This window comes from Crinia signifera, chromosome 19 (assembly GCF_055691185.1).
Source record: "Crinia signifera chromosome 19, ASM5569118v1, whole genome shotgun sequence".
NCBI classification, from domain to species: domain Eukaryota; kingdom Metazoa; phylum Chordata; class Amphibia; order Anura; family Myobatrachidae; genus Crinia; species Crinia signifera.
In genome coordinates, this window is record NC_139226.1 from 139,297,759 (window position 1) to 139,318,512 (window position 20,754).

At 50.7% G+C, this 20,754-nt stretch overlaps 1 protein-coding gene across 4 annotated transcripts in view; it reads left to right on the forward strand.

Moving 5' to 3' along the window:
• The window catches only part of GRAMD1B (GRAM domain containing 1B), a 211,784-nt gene that overhangs the window by 29,733 nt on the left and 161,297 nt on the right, over positions 1-20,754 (forward strand). The window contains exon 1 of one of the 4 annotated variants that reach the window (XM_083163520.1): positions 2,046-2,305. The exons of 1 other annotated variant lie outside the window; for it this stretch is intronic. The gene's annotated coding sequence lies outside the window, so the exon portion shown is untranslated. 2 more of the 4 variants (XM_083163521.1, XM_083163518.1) reach the window with 2 other exon arrangements.

Below are 20,754 nucleotides of genomic sequence, written 5' to 3' on the forward strand. Positions count from 1 at the left end.
CTCCCCACTATTACCCATCACTATTACACGTCACTGCTGTACTCCCCCACTATTACCCCAGCACTATTACACGTCACTGCAGTACTCCCCACTATTACCCCAGCACTATTACACGTCACTGCTGTACTCTCCCACTATTACCCCGGCACTATTACATGTTACTGCTGTACTCCCCCACTATTACCCCAGCACTATTACACGTCACTACTGTACTCCCCACTATTACCCCAGCACTATTACACGTCACCGCTGTACTCCCCCACTATTACCCCAGCACTATTACACGTCACTGCTGTACTCCCCCACTATTACCCCAGCACTATTACACGTCACCGCTGTACTCCCCCACTATTACCCCAGCACTATTACACGTCACCGCTGTACTCTCCCACTATTATCCCGGCACTATTACACGTCACTACTGTACTTCCCACTATTACCCCAGCACTATTACACGTCACCGCTGTACTCCCCCACTATTACCCCAGCACTATTACCCGTCACCTCTGTACTCCCCACTATTACCACTGCACTATTACATGTCACTGCAGTACTCCCCACTATTACCCCAGCACTATTACACGTCACTGCAGTACTCCCCACTATTACCCCGGCACTATTATACACGTCACCGCTGTACTCTCCCACTATTACCCCGGCACTATTACATGTTACTGCTGTACTCCCCCACTATTACCCCAGCACTATTACTCGTCACTACTGTACTCCCCACTATTACCCCAGCACTATTACACGTCACCGCTGTACCCCCCCACTATTACCCCAGCACTATTACACGTCACCGCTGTACTCTCCCACTATTATCCCGGCACTATTACACGTCACTACTGTTCTTCCCACTATTACCCCAGCACTATTACACGTCACCGCTGTACTCCCCCACTATTACCCCAGCACTATTAACCGTCACCGCTGTACTCCCCACTATTACCACTGCACTATTACACGTCACTGCTGTACTCCCCACTGTTACCCCAGCACTATTACACGTCACTGCTGTACTCCCCCACTGTTACCCCAGCACTATTACACGTCACTACTGTACTCCCCCCACTATTACCCCAGCACTATTGCCCGTCACCGCTGTACTCCCCACTATTACCCATCACTATTACACGTCACTGCTGTACTCCCCCACTATTACCCCAGCACTATTACACGTCACTGCAGTACTCCCCACTATTACCCCAGCACTATTACACGTCACTGCAGTACTCCCCACTATTACCCCGGCACTATTACACGTCACTGCTGTACTCTCCCACTATTACCCCGGCACTATTACATGTTACTGCTGTACTCCCCCACTATTACCCCAGCACTATTACACGTCACTACTGTACTCCCCACTATTACCCCAGCACTATTACACGTCACCGCTGTACTCCCCCACTATTACCCCAGCACTATTACACGTCACTGCTGTACTCCCCCACTATTACCCCAGCACTATTACACGTCACTGCTGTACTCCCCCACTATTACCCCAGCACTATTACACGTCACCGCTGTACTCTCCCACTATTACCCCAGCACTATTACACGTCACTGCTGTACTCTCCCACTATTACCCCGGCACTATTACACGTTACTGCTGTGCTCCCCACTATTACCCAGCACTATTACACGTCACTGCTGTACTCCCCCCACTATTACCCGTCACCACTGTACTCCCCCCACTATTACCCCAGCACTATTACACGTCACCACTGTACTCCCCCCACTATTACCCCGGCACTATTACACGTCACCACTGTACTCCCCCCACTATTACCCCAGCACTATTACACGTCACCACTGTACTCCCCCCACTATTACCCGTCACCACTGTACTGTGTAGAGTATGTATATACAGAATACAGGCGTTGTATGAGTGCTCTACACTGGATCCCTGGTGCAGTGCATGTTGTACGATCTCTGCGCTGCGCCATCTGCTGTACATGCCGGTGAGTGCCCAGCCAGCAGGTGCCGTTTCCTATTCGCAGCCAGTTCCCTCTGGCTTCTGCTTTGTACCCTTCATCCTGCTGTAGGTCGTCTCTGGGCATCTATAGATTTCAGAGTAACTAGGCCAGAGGCAGATCTGCACCCCGTGCTGGGGACATGGAGGATACAGTGATGAATGTGGCTGGGTGAAATCACTGGGAGCATCCAATAGCACGGTCGCTCTCATCTCTGCCAGGCTGAGTGGCTTCTGCAGAGAGCGGAGCATCCACACTGTCAGGATGGGAAATGCTTCCTGACAGGCTCTGGTAATAAGTTCCTGTGTATGGGAGTGAGGCATAAGGTGAGTGCGCTGCTGAATGCAATCAGCATTTCCAGCTTAGAGCACTGTCTCCCGGCACCCCCTTGTATCCTCGCTGCACCCTCCTGTCCTGCAGAGCACTGTATCACATCACCCCTCCCCTCCTCGCTGCACCGTCCTGTCCTGCAGAGCACTGTCTCCCAGCTCCCCCTCATCTCCTCGCTGCACCGTCCTGTCCTGCAGAGCACTGTCTCCCGACACCCCCTCATTTCCTCACTGCACCGTCCTGTCCTGCAGAGCAATGTATCACAGCAGCCCCTCATCTCCTCGCTGCACTGTTTCCCGGCAGCCCCTCATCTCCTCACTGCACCGTCCTGTCCTGCAGAGCACTGTCTCCCGGCACCACTTAATCTCTTCGCTGCACCGTCCTGTCCTGCAGAGCACTGTATCATAGCAGCCCCTCATCTCCTCGCTTCACCATCCTGCCCTGCAGAGCACTGTATCACAGAAGCCCCTCATCTCACTGCACCGTCCTGTAATGCAGAGCACTGTATCACAGCAGCCCCTCATCTCCTCACTGCACCGTCCTGTCCTGCAGACCACTGTCTCCCGGCACCCCCTCATCTCCTCGCTGCACCGTCCTGTCCTGCAGAGCACTGTATCACAGCAGCCCCTCATCTCGCTGCACCGTCCTGTCCTGCAGAGCACTGTCTCCCGGCACCCCCACATCTTGCTGCACCATCCTGTCCTGCAGAGCACTGTCTCCTGGCATCCCCTCATCTCCTTGCTGCACCGTCCTGTCCTTCAGAGCACTGTCTCCCGGCACCCCCACATCTTGCTGCACCATCCTGTCCTGCAGAGCACTGTCTCCTGGCATCCCCTCATCTCCTCGCTGCACCGTCCTGTCCTGCAGAGCACTGTATCACAGCAGCCCCTCATCTCCTCGCTGCACCGTCCTGTCCTGCAGAGCACTGTATCACAGCAGCCCCTCATCTCCTAACTGCACCGTCCTGTCCTGCAGAGCACTGTCTCCTGGCACCCCCACATGTTGCTGCACCTGCAGAGCTCTGTCTCCCGGCATCCCCTCATCTCCTTGCTGCACCGTCCTGTCCTGCAGAGCACTGTCTCCCGGCATCCCCTCATCTCCTTGCTGCACCGTCCTGTCCTGCAGAGCACTGTCTCCCGGCATCCCCTCATCTCCTTGCTGCACCGTCCTGTCCTGCAGAGCACTGTCTCCCGGCACACCCTCATCTCCTCGCTGCACCGTCCTGTCCTGCACAGCACAGTATCACAGCAGCCCCTCATCTCCTCGCTGCACCGTCCTGTCCTGCAGAGCACTGTCTCCCGGCACCCCCTCATCTCCTTGCTGCACCGTCCTGTCCTGTAGAGCACTGTCTCCCGGCACCCCCACATCTTGCTGCACCATCCTGTCCTGCAGAGCATTGTCTCCCGGCACCCCCTCATCTCCTTGCTGCACCATCCTGTCCTGTAGAGCACTGTCTCCCGGCACCCCCTCATCTCCTTGCTGCACCGTCCTGTCCTGCAGAGCACTGTATCACAGCAGCCCCTCATCTCCTAGCTGCACTGTCCTGTCCTGCAGAGCACTGTCTCCCGGCACACCCTCATCTCCTCGCTGCACCGTCCTGTCCTGTAGAGCACTGTCTCCCGGCACCCCCTCATCTCCTTGCTGCACCGTCCTGTCCTGCAGAGCACTGTATCACAGCAGCCCCTCATCTCCTAGCTGCACTGTCCTGTCCTGCAGAGCACTGTCTCCCGGCACACCCTCATCTCCTCACTGCACCGTCCTGTCCTGCACAGCACAGTATCACAGCAGCCCCTCATCTCCTCGCTGCACCGTCCTGTCCTGCAGAGCACTGTCTCCCGGCACCCCCTCATCTCCTTGCTGCACCGTCCTGTCCTGCAGAGCACTGTATCACAGCAGCCCCTCATCTCCTAGCTGCACTGTCCTGTCCTGCAGAGCACTGTCTCCTGGCACCCCCACATGTTGCTGCACCTGCAGAGCACTGTCTCCCGGCACCCCCTCATCTCCTTGCTGCACCGTCCTGTCCTGTAGAGCACTGTCTCCCGGCACCCCCTCATCTCCATGCTGCACCGTCCTGTCCTGCAGAGCACTGTATCACAGCAGCCCCATTATCTCCTTGCTGCACCGTCCTGTCCTGCAGAGCACTGTATCACAGCAGCCCCATTATCTCCTCACTGCACCATCCTGTCCTGTAGAGCACTGTCTCCCGGCACCCCCACATCTTGCTGCACCGTCCTGTCCTGCAGAGCACTGTCTCCCGGCACCCCCTCATCTCCTCGCTGCACCGTCCTGTCCTGCAGAGCACTGTCTCCCGGCACCCCCTCATCTCCTTGCTGCACCGTCCTGTCCTGCAGAGCACTGTATCACAGCAGCCCCATTATCTCCTCACTGCACCATCCTGTCCTGTAGAGCACTGTCTCCCGGCATCCCCTCATCTCCTTGCTGCACCGTCCTGTCCTGCAGAGCACTGTCTCCCGGCACCCCCTCATCTCCTTGCTGCACCGTCCTGTCCTGCAGAGCACTGTATCACAGCAGCCCCATTATCTCCTCACTGCACCATCCTGTCCTGTAGAGCACTGTCTCCCGGCACCCCCACATCTTGCTGCACCGTCCTGTCCTGCAGAGCGCTGCATGTATATCCGTCCTACATGGATGGATATACAGGAGGAGAATGCAAGCACATGTATCTCTATCGTTGTGCTGCGATTCCTTCCCAGCGAGCTGCACATGGGAAGCGCTGGCTGTACGTATGGAGTAGACATACGGCTTGTACACATGGACGCTCATAGGGGGAAATGTAATAGGACGAGAGAATCAGAAAGTGAGAGATTTGGTAAGAAATCTCCATTTTTTTTATTTTTTTTTAAAGCGGCAATCATTTACACTTCCATATAACTGGTTTTGCATTGTAAATGATTGCCACTTTAAAAAACCTGGAGAGTTCTTCCCAAATCTCTCACTTTCTAAATCTCTCGTCCCGCACAGATATCAGGTGTTCCGCGTCCCTTCTCTGACGGGCATTGGAGTTCTGTTCATTCATATTTCAGGACCCTCCGTCCATTGGGTGATTCTAGTTATAACACTGGCCAATCGCGTTACGTCAGTCCTGCTGGTCCCTTCCCAATCTCCAGCAGGAGAGTGGTCCCGGTTGTTCCAAAAGGTCACATGCAATAAGTCGACAGGGTCAAAATGTCAACGTAAAAAGGTAGACACATGAGAAGTTCGAAACGAGTTTTCATGACTTATGGTTGTGGCTTGTTCTTCCTTCACCATCGATGTCCGCAGAGCGTAGCGCCTAACCAGGCCCGCAGCATGGCGAGCACACCCGTTACACGTATTGGGGGTCAATGACTCAGGATGACCTTTTAGTGTGTCTACCTTTTTCATGTCGAAATTTTCACCCTGTCAACATTTCCCCCCTGCCCGGCGCTGACGACAGGGTGAAGATGGCTTTGCATAGCGCAGCGCTGTTCAAAGCCGTCCTCAAAGCGGCTTTCCCGGCGATGATGCGGGAGCGTGCAGCAGCGCACACCGCTGGGGCATACGCACTGTCTGCATGTGTTACATCTGCCCCCCCTCTCTGCAGTGCAGCATGTTGTTACCCAGGTCACTATGCATGTTACATCTGCCCCCCTGCAGTGCAGCATGGCATTACCCAGGTCTCTCTGCACATATTACATCTGCCCCATGCAGTGCAGGTTGACATTACACAGGTCTCTCTGCACGTGTTACATCTGCCCCCCCCCCCCCCCCTGCAGTGCAGTATGGCACTACCCAGGTCTCTGCACATGTTACATCTGCCATAGTTACACTGCCTCCACCACCTGAGTCTGTAATCCATGAGGTTGGGAATTCTGGATCCTCTCTGAAGGGATGATTTGGGTCTCCTGGGGATGGGTTATACGAAGTGCTGGCCATGGGGGGATGAGGGTGGGTGGGTTGGTACCTCCAGGTAAGCACTGCTGGGTATGGAAGGACAGTGAACGAGGAACCCTGTCAGCCCCACAAGCAGAGTTCTATACGGCTGTCCCTGTGTCAGTGGCGGGTGGACTCCATGTCACTGGGGATGTGTCATGCCCGCTCCACCGGTTACACTGGCACAGCATGGTGCTGGCACATACCAGGCTCCTGTACATGTGTCACTGAAGGCCAGATCATGATTTGCTCACCTGATACCCCTCTCTACCAATAGGCTGGGTGCACGGCATGGAACCGGCCAATGTGGTGACAGCAAAGGTAGGATGGAAATGCTGCTCAACCCCCTGTGCGTAAGTGACTTCTTCCTCTGTATGCAGGACCATGCCGCCATATACACACTGCCTGTGCCGCCATATACCCACTGCCTGTGCGTAAGTGACTTCTTCCTAACACTGATCCACTGTATACAGGACCATGCCTCCATATACACACTGCCTGTGCCTCCATATACACACTGCCTGTGCATCCATATACCCACTGCCTGTGCCACCATATACCCACTACCTGTGCTTCCATATACACAATGCCTGTGCCACCATATATCCACTGCATGTGCCACCATATACACACTGCCTATGCCACCCTATACCCACTGCCTATGCGTAAGTGACTTCTTCCTCTGTATGCAGGACCATGCCGCGATATACCCACTGCCTATGCCACCATATACCCACTGCTTGTGCCACCATATACCCACTGCCTGTGCCACCATATACCCACTGCCTGTGCCTCCATATACACAATGCCTGTGCCACCATATACACACGGCCTGTGCGTAAGTGACTTCTTCCTCACACTGATCCACTGTATGCAGGACCATGCCGCCATATACCCACTGCCTGTGCCTCCATATACACACTGCCTGTGCTGCCATATACCCACTGCTCGTGCCACCATATACCCACTGCCTATGCCACCATATACACACGGCCTGTGCCACCATATACCCACTGCCTGGGCGTAAGTGACTTCTTCCTCACACTGATCCACTGTATGCAGGACCGTGCCGCCATATACCCACTGCCTGTGCCCCCATATACCCACTGCCTGTGCCACCATATACCCACTGCCCGTGCCACCATATACCCACTGCCTATGCCACCATATACCCACTGCCTGTGCGTAAGTGACTTCTTCCTCTGTATGCAGGACCATGCCGCGATATACCCACTGCCTGTGCCACCATATACCCACTGCCTGTGCGTAAGTGACTTCTTCCTCACACTGATCCACTGCATGCAGGACCATGCCGCCATATACACACTGCCTGTGTCTCCATATACCCACTGCCTGTGCCACCATATACCCACTGCCTGTGCCACCATATACCCACTGCCTGGCCACCATATACCCACTGCCTGTGCCACCATATACCCACTGCCTGTGCCTCCATATACCCACTGCCTATGCCACCATATACACACTTCCTGTGCCACCATATACCCACTGCCTATGCCACCATATACCCACTGCCTGTGCCACCATATACCCACTGCCTATGTAACCATATACACACTTCCTGTGCCACCATATACCCACTGCCTGTGCCACCATATACCCACTGCCTATGCCACCATATACCCACTGCCTGGGAATAAGTGACTTCTTCCTCACACTGATCCACTGTATGCAGGACCATGCCGCCATATACACAATGCTTGTGTCACCATATACCCACTGCCTGTGCCACCATATACACACTGCCTATGCCACCATATACCCACTGCCTGTGCTTCCATATACACAATGCCTGTGCCACCATATACCCACTGCCTATGCCACCATATACCCACTGCCTCTGCGTAAGTGACTTCATTCTCACACTGATCCACTGTATGCAGGACCATGCCACCATATACCCACTGACTATGCCACCATATACCCACTGCCTGGGTGTAAGTGACTTCTTCCTCACACTGATCCACTGTATGTGACCACGCCGCCATATACACACTGCCCGTGCCGCCATATACACACTGCTTGTGCCCCATATACCCGCTGCCTATGCCACCATATACCCACTGCCTGGGCGTAAGTGACTTCTTCCTCACACTGCTCCACTTTATGCAGGACCATGCCGCCATATACACACTGCCTGTGTCCCCATATACACACTGCCTGTGCCACCATATACCCACTGCCTCTGCGTAAGTGACTTCGTTCTCACACTGATCCACTATATGCAGGACCATGCCACCATATACCCACTGCCTATGCCGCCATATACACACTGCTTGTGCCCCATATACCCACTGCCTGTGCCATCATATACCCACTGCCTGTGCCACCATATACCCACTTCCTGGGCGTAAGTGACTTCTTCCTCTCACTGATCCACTGTATGCGACCATGCCGCCATATACACACTGCCTATGCCGCCATACACCCACTGCCTGTGCATAAGGGACTTCTTCCTAACACAGATTCATGTCATCTGTATACAGGACCATGCCCCCATATACAAACTGCCTGTGCCCCCATATATGTACTGCCTGTACTACAATATACAGACTGCCTGTGCCCCTATATACACACTGCCCACTTCCTCCTGCACGGTACCTGTGCCCACATTATAATGATAGATGTTAACCTCATATAACAGTCTTTATCTGTGTTTAATTGTGACATCAACTAGTGTAACAGACCTCACCTGTGACTCATAGTAATAGAGGCTACCCTCATGTAATAGTCATTAACTGTGTTCATAGTAATAGAGGCTACCCTCATGTAACAGTCCTCACCTGTGGTTCATAGTGATAGAGACTACCCTCATGTAACAGTCCTCACCTGTGACCAGTGGCGGATTCAGAGGGGGGGGGCACCTGGGCACGTGCCCCCCCTGTCATTCATTTTGTAGCTGAGGACCAGGGCTTTCCAACGAGCCAAGCCCCGTGTCTCTAGCCCCCCGGGAACCGGAGATATCGCCTGGCAAACCTGTAACGTTTTTTCCCCATAGGATAATATGGTACCCGTCAATTCCGACCCCCACCCGGTTCCGACGGCTGCCAGTTCCCGCCCTGGCATCATAAAAGCTTGTGGTTCATTTAATTCCAAATCGCTCTGCCTTCAATATGATATCAGGCTGGTCCAAATCGGTTCCAGAGATATTACGTGTAAACCGATTTTTTTATTTTTGAAATGTAATTTCATAGCTGTTCATGTTCTTTGAGGGCAGATTACTCTGGAACCAAATGTTCCAGTTTCACTGGACCAAAATCATTCAAAGCCCGATCAAAAGTTCTTCAATATAATACTTGTCTCATGTAAATGGGTCAGTTGGTTCCAAAGATATAGCCGGTTAAATGAGATAACTGGTTAAAGGGGGGAGGGGTGGTTTTCTCTCCCCCTCACACCAGAAAATGCAGGGACTAGGCTGGTGTAAAAGGGGCCAACCTGGGAACGCATTTTCTGGTGTGAAAGGGGTATTATTTCAAATAGCTGGGACCTGCAGTGCTCTGAATACAGCCAGGCTCTGCCACTGTCAGTGGCTATCACTTCTGCCTGGCGGCGGCTGTCCCCCATTTACCACGAGCATGTATTCCCCCTTGGCAATGAGCATGTAATCCCACATGGCAACGAGCATGGAACCTCTGGCAATGAGCATGTAGAGAAGCAGCATTTATGTAGCATCATTTTTAATAGGCATTATGGTGTTTGGCATAACACATAATGGACATAATGGCTTGTAACTTAACGTGTAATGGACATTATGGTGTAAATGTTTAATGCGAGCCTTTGGTGGACAATGTCCCTGTTTATGAAGTGTATTGTGAATTTTGGCTTAATCTGTGTGGCATTATGTGAATTTTGGCTCAATCCATGTGGCATTATGTGAATTTTGTCTCAATCCGTGTGGCATTATGTGAATTTTGGCTCAATCCGTGTGGCATTATGTGAATTTTTTCCCAATCCGTGTGGCATTATGTGAATTTTGGCTCAATCCGTGTGGCATTATGTGAATTTTGGCTCTATTCATGTGGCATTATGTGAATTTTGGCTCAATCCGTATGGCATTTTATGCATTTGGCTCAATCCGTGTGGCATTATGTGAATTTTGACACAATCCATGTGGCATTATTTGAAATTTGGCTCAATCCACGTGGCATTATGTCAATTTTGGCTCATTCCATTTGGCATCATGTGTAAGGGGCAAGTATAATGGGGTCTAGTATTTTGTTGCATAATGTGTAGAAGTTGTATATGGTGTTGACATGCCCCCTGTTGAGTGGCCACACACCCTTTTCCGGAGCGCGCCCACAACTACATCCTTCACTTTTGTCGCCATGGTGGGCCTGCGTACTTTAAATGCCAGGGCCTATTGTTAATTCCATTCCCACCCTCTCCTGCCGCTCTCTTAGCATGTACACTGGCACCACTAACACTGCCCCTCCCCCACCCAAACCCTTTTTTATCATGGTGCCCCCCCCTGTCATTTTATCCTGGATCCGCCCCTGCCTGTGACTCATAGTAATAGAGGCTACCCTCATGTAATAGTCATTATCTGTGGTTCATAGTAATAGAGGCTACCCTCATGTAACAGTCCTCACCTGTGGTTCATAGTGATAGAGGCTATCCCCATGTAACAGTCCTCATCTGTTTCTCATAGTGATAGAGGCTACCCTTATGTAACAGTCCTCACCTGTGGCTCATAGTGATAGAGGCTATCCTCATGTAACAGTCCTCATCTGTGGTTCATAGTGATAGAGGCTATCCTCATGTAACAGTCCTCACCTGTGACTCATAGTGGTAGAGGCTATCCTCATGTAACAGTCCTCATCTGTGGTTCATAGTGATAGAGGCTACCCTTATGTAACAGTCCTCACCTGTGGCTCGTAGTGATAGAGGCTATCCCCATGTAACAGTCCTCATCTGTGGTTCATAGCGATAGAGGCTATCCCCATGTAATAACCATTATCTGTGATTCATAGTGATAGAGGCTACCCTCATGTAACAGTCCTCACCTGTGGCTCATAGTGATAGAGGCTATCCTCATGTAACAGTCCTCATCTGTGGCTCATAGTGATAGAGGCTATCCCCATGTAACCGTCCTCACCTGTTTCTCATAGTGATAGAGGCTATCCCCATGTAACAGTCCTCATCTGTGGCTCATAGTGATAGAGGCTATCCCCATGTAACAGTCCTTATCTGTGGCTCATAGTGATAGAGGCTACCCTCATGTAACAGTCCTCACCTGTGGCTCATAGTGATAGAGGCTATCCCCATGTAACAGTCCTCATCTGTTTCTCATAGTGATAGAGGCTATCCACATGTAACAGTCCTCACCTGTGTCTCATAGTGATAGAGGCTATCCCCATGTAACAGTCCTCATCTGTGGTTCATAGCGATAGAGGCTACCCTTATGTAACAGTCCCCACCTGTGACTCATAGTGATAGAGGCTATCCTCATGTAACAGTCCTCACCTGTTTCTCATAGTGATAGAGGCTATCCTCATGTAACAGTCCTCACCTGTGGCTAATAGTGATAGAGGCTATCCTCATGTAACACTCCTCATCTGTGGCTCATAGTTATAGAGGCTATCCCCATGTAACAGTCCTCACCTATGGCTCATAGTGATAGAGGCTATCCCCATGTAACAGTCCTCATCTGTGGTTCATAGCGATAGAGGCAACCCTTATATAACAGTCCTCATCTGTGGCTCATGGTTATAGAGGCTACCCCCATATAATAACCATTATCTGTGATTCATAGTGATAGAGGCTATCCTCATGTAACAGTCCTCATCTGTGGTTCATAGCGATAGAGGCTACTCTTATGTAACAGTCCTCACCTGTGGCTCATAGTAATAGAGGCTATCCCCATGTAACAGTCCTCACCTGTGGCTCATAGTGATAGAGGCTATCCTCATGTAACAGTCCTCATCTGTGGTTCATAGTGATAGAGGCTATCCTCATGTAACAGTCCTCACCTGTGACTCATAGTGGTAGAGGCTATCCTCATGTAACAGTCCTCATCTGTGGTTCATAGTGATAGAGGCTACCCTTATGTAACAGTCCTCACCTGTGGCTCGTAGTGATAGAGGCTATCCCCATGTAACAGTCCTCATCTGTGGTTCATAGCGATAGAGGCTATCCCCATGTAATAACCATTATCTGTGATTCATAGTGATAGAGGCTACCCTCATGTAACAGTCCTCACCTGTGGCTCATAGTGATAGAGGCTATCCTCATGTAACAGTCCTCATCTGTGGCTCATAGTGATAGAGGCTATCCCCATGTAACCGTCCTCACCTGTTTCTCATAGTGATAGAGGCTATCCCCATGTAACAGTCCTCATCTGTGGCTCATAGTGATAGAGGCTATCCCCATGTAACAGTCCTTATCTGTGGCTCATAGTGATAGAGGCTACCCTCATGTAACAGTCCTCACCTGTGGCTCATAGTGATAGAGGCTATCCCCATGTAACAGTCCTCATCTGTTTCTCATAGTGATAGAGGCTATCCACATGTAACAGTCCTCACCTGTGTCTCATAGTGATAGAGGCTATCCCCATGTAACAGTCCTCATCTGTGGTTCATAGCGATAGAGGCTACCCTTATGTAACAGTCCCCACCTGTGACTCATAGTGATAGAGGCTATCCTCATGTAACAGTCCTCACCTGTTTCTCATAGTGATAGAGGCTATCCTCATGTAACAGTCCTCACCTGTGGCTAATAGTGATAGAGGCTATCCTCATGTAACAGTCCTCATCTGTGGCTCATAGTTATAGAGGCTATCCCCATGTAACAGTCCTCACCTATGGCTCATAGTGATAGAGGCTATCCCCATGTAACAGTCCTCATCTGTGGTTCATAGCGATAGAGGCAACCCTTATATAACAGTCCTCATCTGTGGCTCATGGTTATAGAGGCTACCCCCATATAATAACCATTATCTGTGATTCATAGTGATAGAGGCTATCCTCATGTAACAGTCCTCATCTGTGGTTCATAGCGATAGAGGCTACTCTTATGTAACAGTCCTCACCTGTGGCTCATAGTAATAGAGGCTATCCCCATGTAACAGTCCTCATCTGTGGTTCATAGTGATAGAGGCTACTCTTATGTAACAGTCCTCACCTGTGGCTCATAGTAATAGAGGCTATCCCCATGTAACAGTCCTCATCTGTGGTTCATAGTGATAGAGGCTACCCTCATGTAACAGTTCTCATCTGTGGTTCATAGCGATAGAGGCTACCCTCATGTAACAGTCCTCATCTGTGACTCATAGTGATAGAGGCTACCCTCATGTAACAGTCCTCACCTGTGACTCATAGTGATAGTCTGCCTTATGTAATAGGGGAAATGATGAAATGATCCATTGAGTGGCGGGCGCCTGGGCCCAGGTGTGACCCATCATCTGCCCCATGAAGCTTATTATCATACAGTGTTCCGCTCATTATATATCAGTCGCGGTTGTGTGAGCTGGTGCTCGCTGTGTACGGTCTTACTGTATGTCCCTGCGGTAACACAGCCATGCCTAGTCAGTGTGACCTGGAATGTACTGCAGTGAAGCATCCGCAGTGGCTGTTACACGTGTGAACCCTTCTCAGCATTATTCAGATTCAATTACACCGAGTCCAAGTTCGTCTTAACATTTTTTAAATGAGAAATAATAATAAAATAATCAGCAACTTTTTACATAAGATTCCCCTTTGCCCATGTTATTAGGAGCACTGCGACCATTGTCATCCTTTCCTTTCTGTTCGCGTTTCCCATCTGCCCCACATTGTGATACCGTATCACCTGCGCAGCATCTATGGCGGATGTTACTGGGAGCAGAATACCGTTGCAGGCTGCAGCTCCACCCGTTCACAATCAGCTCTGCACTAGGTTTTTGCGGAGAGCGCCATAGTTACAGCACATTGCCCGTGTATCACTTCCATGGTTAGAAGTAAGTTTGGCGTCTGGGAATAAGCGTTACGTTAGGAATGTACTGTATTGATCGAAGCGTTTTGTCAGATGATGTCATTCGGGAAACATGTCTGATGGATTATTGTTTCGGAGGAATTTGTTTTGTGAACATCAGGTACAGTTGGGGTGTTTCCACGTGGCGACCGTTATGCGTAGATAAATGTGGTGTGTGGGGTTATAGTTATACGGATGTGTTATTGTATGCGCTTAAGATGCAATACCCTGTATACTGCTGTGACCTTGCTGGGAGCAGATCCGCCCGAGAGATATCACTGACCATTACTACAGCATGTAGTGTAGACTCTGTTCTAGTCACAGCGCTGTATTCCCAATCCCAGTTATTATATAATCCCTTCTCTGTCCTCCAGCACATCCGCTCAGTAACGCTCACACTTCTGCGTGCAAACTTATTAATATTACACAGGAAAGTCATTGGCCGACAGATCCAGCCCGGTGTTGGCGTGCGTATAATTCTGAGGCCGTCCCTTATTAACGCTCTGCTGATCACCACAAAAACAAGGCTTGTTGTGCTAATGCTGAGTAATGTGACTCTATTCAGTCTGCTTCTGCTAACGTCATCACAACACCCCTCCGATATCCATGTAGGGGGCACACAGGTGGCGATCCTCATTCTCTCGTCCAGGGCGCTGGTTTTACAGTGGGTACATGATTGTTACAGACATTACCGCCACGTGTGTAACATTGTGACTCTTAGATACGTTACAGGTCCACATGTGACATTCTGATTTTTAGTGACGTTGCTGGTCCAAGTGTGACATTCTGATTCTTACATATGTTACTGGAGCAAGAAGACCTGTGAGTCCCAGGGAGAACTCTTGCATGTGCACCTCCTTCAGCAGCACTCACATATAATGCACGTGCACCACCTTCGGCAGCTCTCACATATAATGCACGTGCACCACCTTCGGCAGCTCTCACATATAATGCACGTGCACCACCATTGGCAGCTCTCACATATTATGCACGTGTACCTCCTTCAGCACCTCTCACATATAATGCACGTGCACCACCTTCGGCAGCTCTCACATATAATGCATGTGCACCACCTTCAGTAGCTCTTACATATAATGCATGTGCACCACCTTCGGCAGCTCTCACATATAATGCACGTGCACCTCCTTCAGCAGCTCTCACATATAATGCACGTGCACCTCCTTCGGCAGCTCTCACATATAATGCACGTGCACCTCCTTCAGCAGCTCTCACATATAATGCACGTGCACCTCCTTCAGCAGCTCTCACATATAATGCACGTGCACCACCTTCAGTAGCGCTCACATATAATGCACGTGCACCACCTTCGGCAGCTCTCACATATAATGCATGTGCACCTCCTTCAGCAGCACTCACATATAATGCACGTGCACCACCTTCAGCAGTTCACACATAATGCACGTGCACCACCTTCAGCAGCTCTCACATATAATGCACGTGCACCACCTTCGGCAGCTCTCACATATAATGCACGTGCACCTCCTTCAGCAGCTCTCACATATAATGCACGTGCACCTCCTTCAGCAGCTCTCACATAATGCATGTGCACCACCTTCAGTAGCGCTCACATATAATGCATGTGCACCACCTTTGGCAGCTCTCACATATAATGCATGTGCACCACCTTCGGTAGCTCTCACATATAATGCATGTGCACCACCTACGGCAGCTCTCACATATAATGCACGTGCACCACCTTCAGCAATCTCTCACATATAATGCACGTGCACCACCTGCAGCAGCTCTCACATATAATGCACGTGCACCACCTTCAGCAGCTCTCACATATAATGCACGTGCACCACCTTCAGCAATCTCTCACATATAATGCACGTGCACCACCTTCAGCAATCTCTCACATATAATGCACGTGCACCACCTGCAGCAGCTCTCACATATAATGCACGTGCACCACCTGCAGCAGCTCTCACATATAATGCACATGCACCACCTTCAGCAGCTCTCACAACAGTTCTGTAGTTTATAAAATAATTAGGAAAAGCTCAGAACTGAATTCAATACATTGTATCCTATACCCATGTTTGGTGAATACTAATGGGATTTTGTGAGTAATCCTGTGTTGGGATCAGTGGAATGAATAACATGGCAGTGATAAATTATTTGCAGGAACAGGGGCTACAGCTGAATACAACATTGCAGCTTCTAATACGATGCGCTACTGCATATTGCAGCAACACATATTATTTTGCCTATAAATATTTTATAGGGCAAAGTGTCTGACAGAGTGTCTCGCTAAGACGTACAGTAACTGTATTTAATTCAGCTACTAATCAGTGACATCACAGGTTGGAGCTCTTCGGGTATCTGTGATGTCACTGGCTAGGTCCTTGTGAATGGGCCTGCTGGGTATATGCTGTGTTCTCCTTGGTGTCGCTACGATATCCTGCCAGCACCTTCTTCCCTCTAGCACAGCGCTGTCTCTCTGACTGCACACAGGTGTGATAGGTGCAGAGATAAACCTCTTACTACATATACAGACAGAGATTATTATTAGGAGGCAGTGAGAGCTGCACCTGCTCTGGCCAATTCCCTGCAGAGAGTCAGCTGAGCCTGAGGCTGCGCACAGTATACTGTATATCCACCTAGTGTCACCTGTATCGCTGCAGAGAGTGTGCTGCCAGAGCAATGTCTTATGTAAGCCTCTGCAGTTCCCATTACCTATATGTGACCGGGAATATCGGGGCTCGTACTACTGTGTATAATAGACGGTGCTCCAGCCAATCGGCTTCTGTCATGTGTTCATCTCCCAACTGTCAAATGACTTATACTGTGTATCCCAGTGGTTCTCCAACTCCATCCTCAGGACCCCACACAGGCCATGTTTTCCAGGTCACCCGGCAGGTGTACAGTATATCACCAACTGTCCCATTTTTAAAACCTGGAAAACGTTGACTCTGTGTTTGAGAACCCCTGACATGGACCGTGTATGGTCCTGAGGACCGAGTTTGAGAACCCCTGACATGGACTGTGAGGAGTCCTAAGGGCTTACTGTAGGTTGGTATATCCCGGTAAATCAGCTTGGTGCAGTTTTTGTTGTCCCGGTGACTCCCTGTTATACTCGGATGCTGTCGGATCAGGGATGCGGAGAGTGTGATGTTTACATGGGGTGACAGCTGAGCCGTGTCACCTGACAGATTGGGAAGGCTGGATTGGCTGTCACCTTACGCAGGGAACAGATGGTCGGACGCCTGATGTTATATATACTGTATATTTATCTTCTCCCCGCAGCAGCCTTAATCTTACTGACACCTGTGCTGGCCACCTACATGCAAATGCTCAGCGTGAGTTTTAAAAAAAACATTATTAAAAACTTTTTAAAACGTTACCGTTCTTGTGGAGTGGGACACGTGGCGATCGATACAGTATACTAATCCGGGGTCTATGTGCTGAAATCTACAGAAAAGACAATGGAAACTCATGTCCTCTGTTTTATGTGTTGGCCGTTGGCATGTTTACCCTTTGCTTGTGTTGGCATTCTGTTTACAGTATGTCATCAATGTCCACGTCAGACCTATACATTTATATTATAACCGTCAGATGGTTGTGTACATGTGTGCAGTCACATGCTTGCTTATACACGTATGACACCTGCTACTATAAAAGCATTGTCCTGACCATTGGAGTCAGCTCTATGGGTGCTATTGGGGTCCAGGCACCCCCAGTATCTGTGCAGCCGCTCTTCATGTCTGTGTGTGCCATGTCCTGGCTATATAGAGAGGCACGCTACATCACTGGCTCGGTGTATGACACACGTGTGCAGTGCAGGGGAGGAACCCCCAGTCATTATCACTGGCTCGGTGTATGACACACGTGTGCAGTGCAGGGGAGGAACCCCCAGTCATTATCACTGGCTCGGCGTATGACACACGTGTGCAGTGCAGGGGAGGAACCCCCAGTCATTATCACTGGCTCGGTGTATGACACACGTGTGCAGTGCAGGGGAGGAACCCCCAGTCATTATCACTGGCTCGGCGTATGACACACGTGTGCAGTGCAGGGAAGGAACCCCCAGTCATTATCACTGGCTCGGCGTATGACACACGTGTACAGTGCAGGGGAGGAACCCCCAGTCATTATCACTGGCTCGGCGTATGACACACGTGTGCAGTGCAGGGGAGGAACCCCCAGTCATTATCACTGGCTCGGCGTATGACACACGTGTGCAGTGCAGGGAAGGAACCCCCAGTCATTATCACTGGGTCGGCGTATGACACACGTGTGCAGTGCAGGGGAGGAACCCCCAGTCATTATCACTGGCTCGGCGTATGACACACGTGTGCAGTGCAGGGGGAGGAACCCCCAGTCATTATCACTGGCTCGGCGTATGACACACGTGTGCAGTGCAGGGGAGGAACCCCCAGTCATTATCACTGGCTCGGCGTATGACACACGTGTGCAGTGCAGGGAAGGAACCCCCAGTCATTATCACTGGCTCGGCGTATGACACACGTGTGCAGTGCAGGTGATGGAACCTTCAGACACTGTTACTGGCTCCCATGTTCCTGGCTCGGCGCATGACACACGTGTGCCGTTCAGAGGATGGAACCCCCAGTCATTATCACTGACTCGGTGTATGACACACATGTGCAGTGCAGAAACAAAGCCCCAATCACTGTCACTGGCTCCCATGTTCCTGGCTCGGTGTATGACACACATGTGCAGTGCAGGGGATGGAACTCCCAATCATTGTCACTGGCTCCCATTGGGCCTTGCTCGGTGTATGACACACGTGTGAAGTACAGGGGAAGGGACCCCCAGTGACTGAGTCCCATGGTCCGGTGTATGACACGTGCAGTGCAGGGGAAGATACCCACAGTCACTGTCGCTGGCTCGGTGTATGTGCAGTGCAGGGGAAGGGACCCCCAGTGTGCCAGTGTTGGTTAGCAGCATGCAGAGAACCTGTGTAATTCTAGGCAGAGGGATGTTATGTAATGCGCTCACTAGCAGAACATGTGCCCCCGGTCCTAGTAATTACTGCACAGACAAATGGTCTATGCAGCAGGGAGGGAGGGGGGGGATTATGTGTATGACGGGAAGCTGTGAAGTGTCAGCCTCGCTCTACACCGTCACCCGGGGTCACAGAGCTCCGCTGGAAGTTGTGGTCCTCCTGTCCCCTATCCCTCCCACTCATGCCTATTCTGGCTCAGCTTCCCACATCTCTCCCCATTCTGCACATGCTCAGCCCAGGCTGTCAGCAGAGGAGCTGCGTTCTCTAGCGCTGGTGGGGGGAGAGAGGACAAGAGGGGACAATCAGGCCTGGCCATCCTCTCCAATATGTCCTGCAGCACGGGCAGCTGTGAGTGGGCAGGCTGCCATGCATTAGCCTTCCTGCACTAATGAAAGGGTTCAGGCTTGTCTGGTAAGCAGAGACACCTTCCCAGTACATTATCACCCCATCTCTGGATACCAGCACCCCCTTCCCCCTGGGAATTGGAAATGGGCACGGGGAAGTTTCAGCTGCCGGGATCTGATCCATGGACTGAAGAGACGCAGTGAGCCCGGCTCCTGGGATGCACGCAGGATGTCTTGCAGGTTTCTCATCCTCTCTCTGTCTCCCCGTCCCCTCCTAGCGCACTAGTCCTAGATGTCACACCCCTCGTTACCTGTGTATGGTCTGCATGCTCCTACTGTGTGGGGTGCTGTTATATGGGTGTATGAGGTGTACTGGTTCGCCTGGTGTATAATGCCTGCACTCCATGTGCCGTACATTATCGTGCCCATGCCAGCTGGGTAATGCCAGGTACCAGCAATGTCTGACATATGCACTCTGACCACACTCACCTGCCTCTTGTGGGTCCACATTGATGGCCGGCCTGCCGGTTTGGGTGATGTGAGCGATGACATTTGCCTAAGGGGTAACATCTGCATGCAATGAGTGAGTGTCACTGTTCCCTCTGTCACGTTCCGCCTTGTCGCTGGGACGTCTGTTATCAATATATAATAACCGGCAGGCCTTGACAAATATGTGGTGATGAGGGACATGGGGGTCAACGTGATAAGGGACATGGGGGTCAGGCGCCAGCCGGTATTTCAGTAATAGGCAGTTACCCCTGCTATTGTCTGTGACCTTCAGGTACTGTGTTCTGAAGAGCTGACTCTCTAACACCTACAGTATGTCAGAACTTTCCTGTAGTACATTACTGCCTATATACCTTCCTGTACTACCTACATCCTTCCTGTACTACAATACTACCCAAATACCTTCCTGTACTACCTATATCCTTCCTGTACTACATTACTACCCATATACCCTCCTGTACTACATTACTCTCCGTATACCGTCATGTACTGCCCATATACCCTCCTATAATACATTACTACCCATATACCCTCCTGTACTACATTACTACCTATATACCCTCCTGTACTACATTACTACCTATATACCTTCCTGTACTACCTATATCCTTCCTGTACTACATTACTACCTATATACCTTCCTGTATTACATTACTACCTATATACCTTCCTGTATTACATTACTACCTATATACCTTCCTGTACTACCTATATCCTTCCTGTA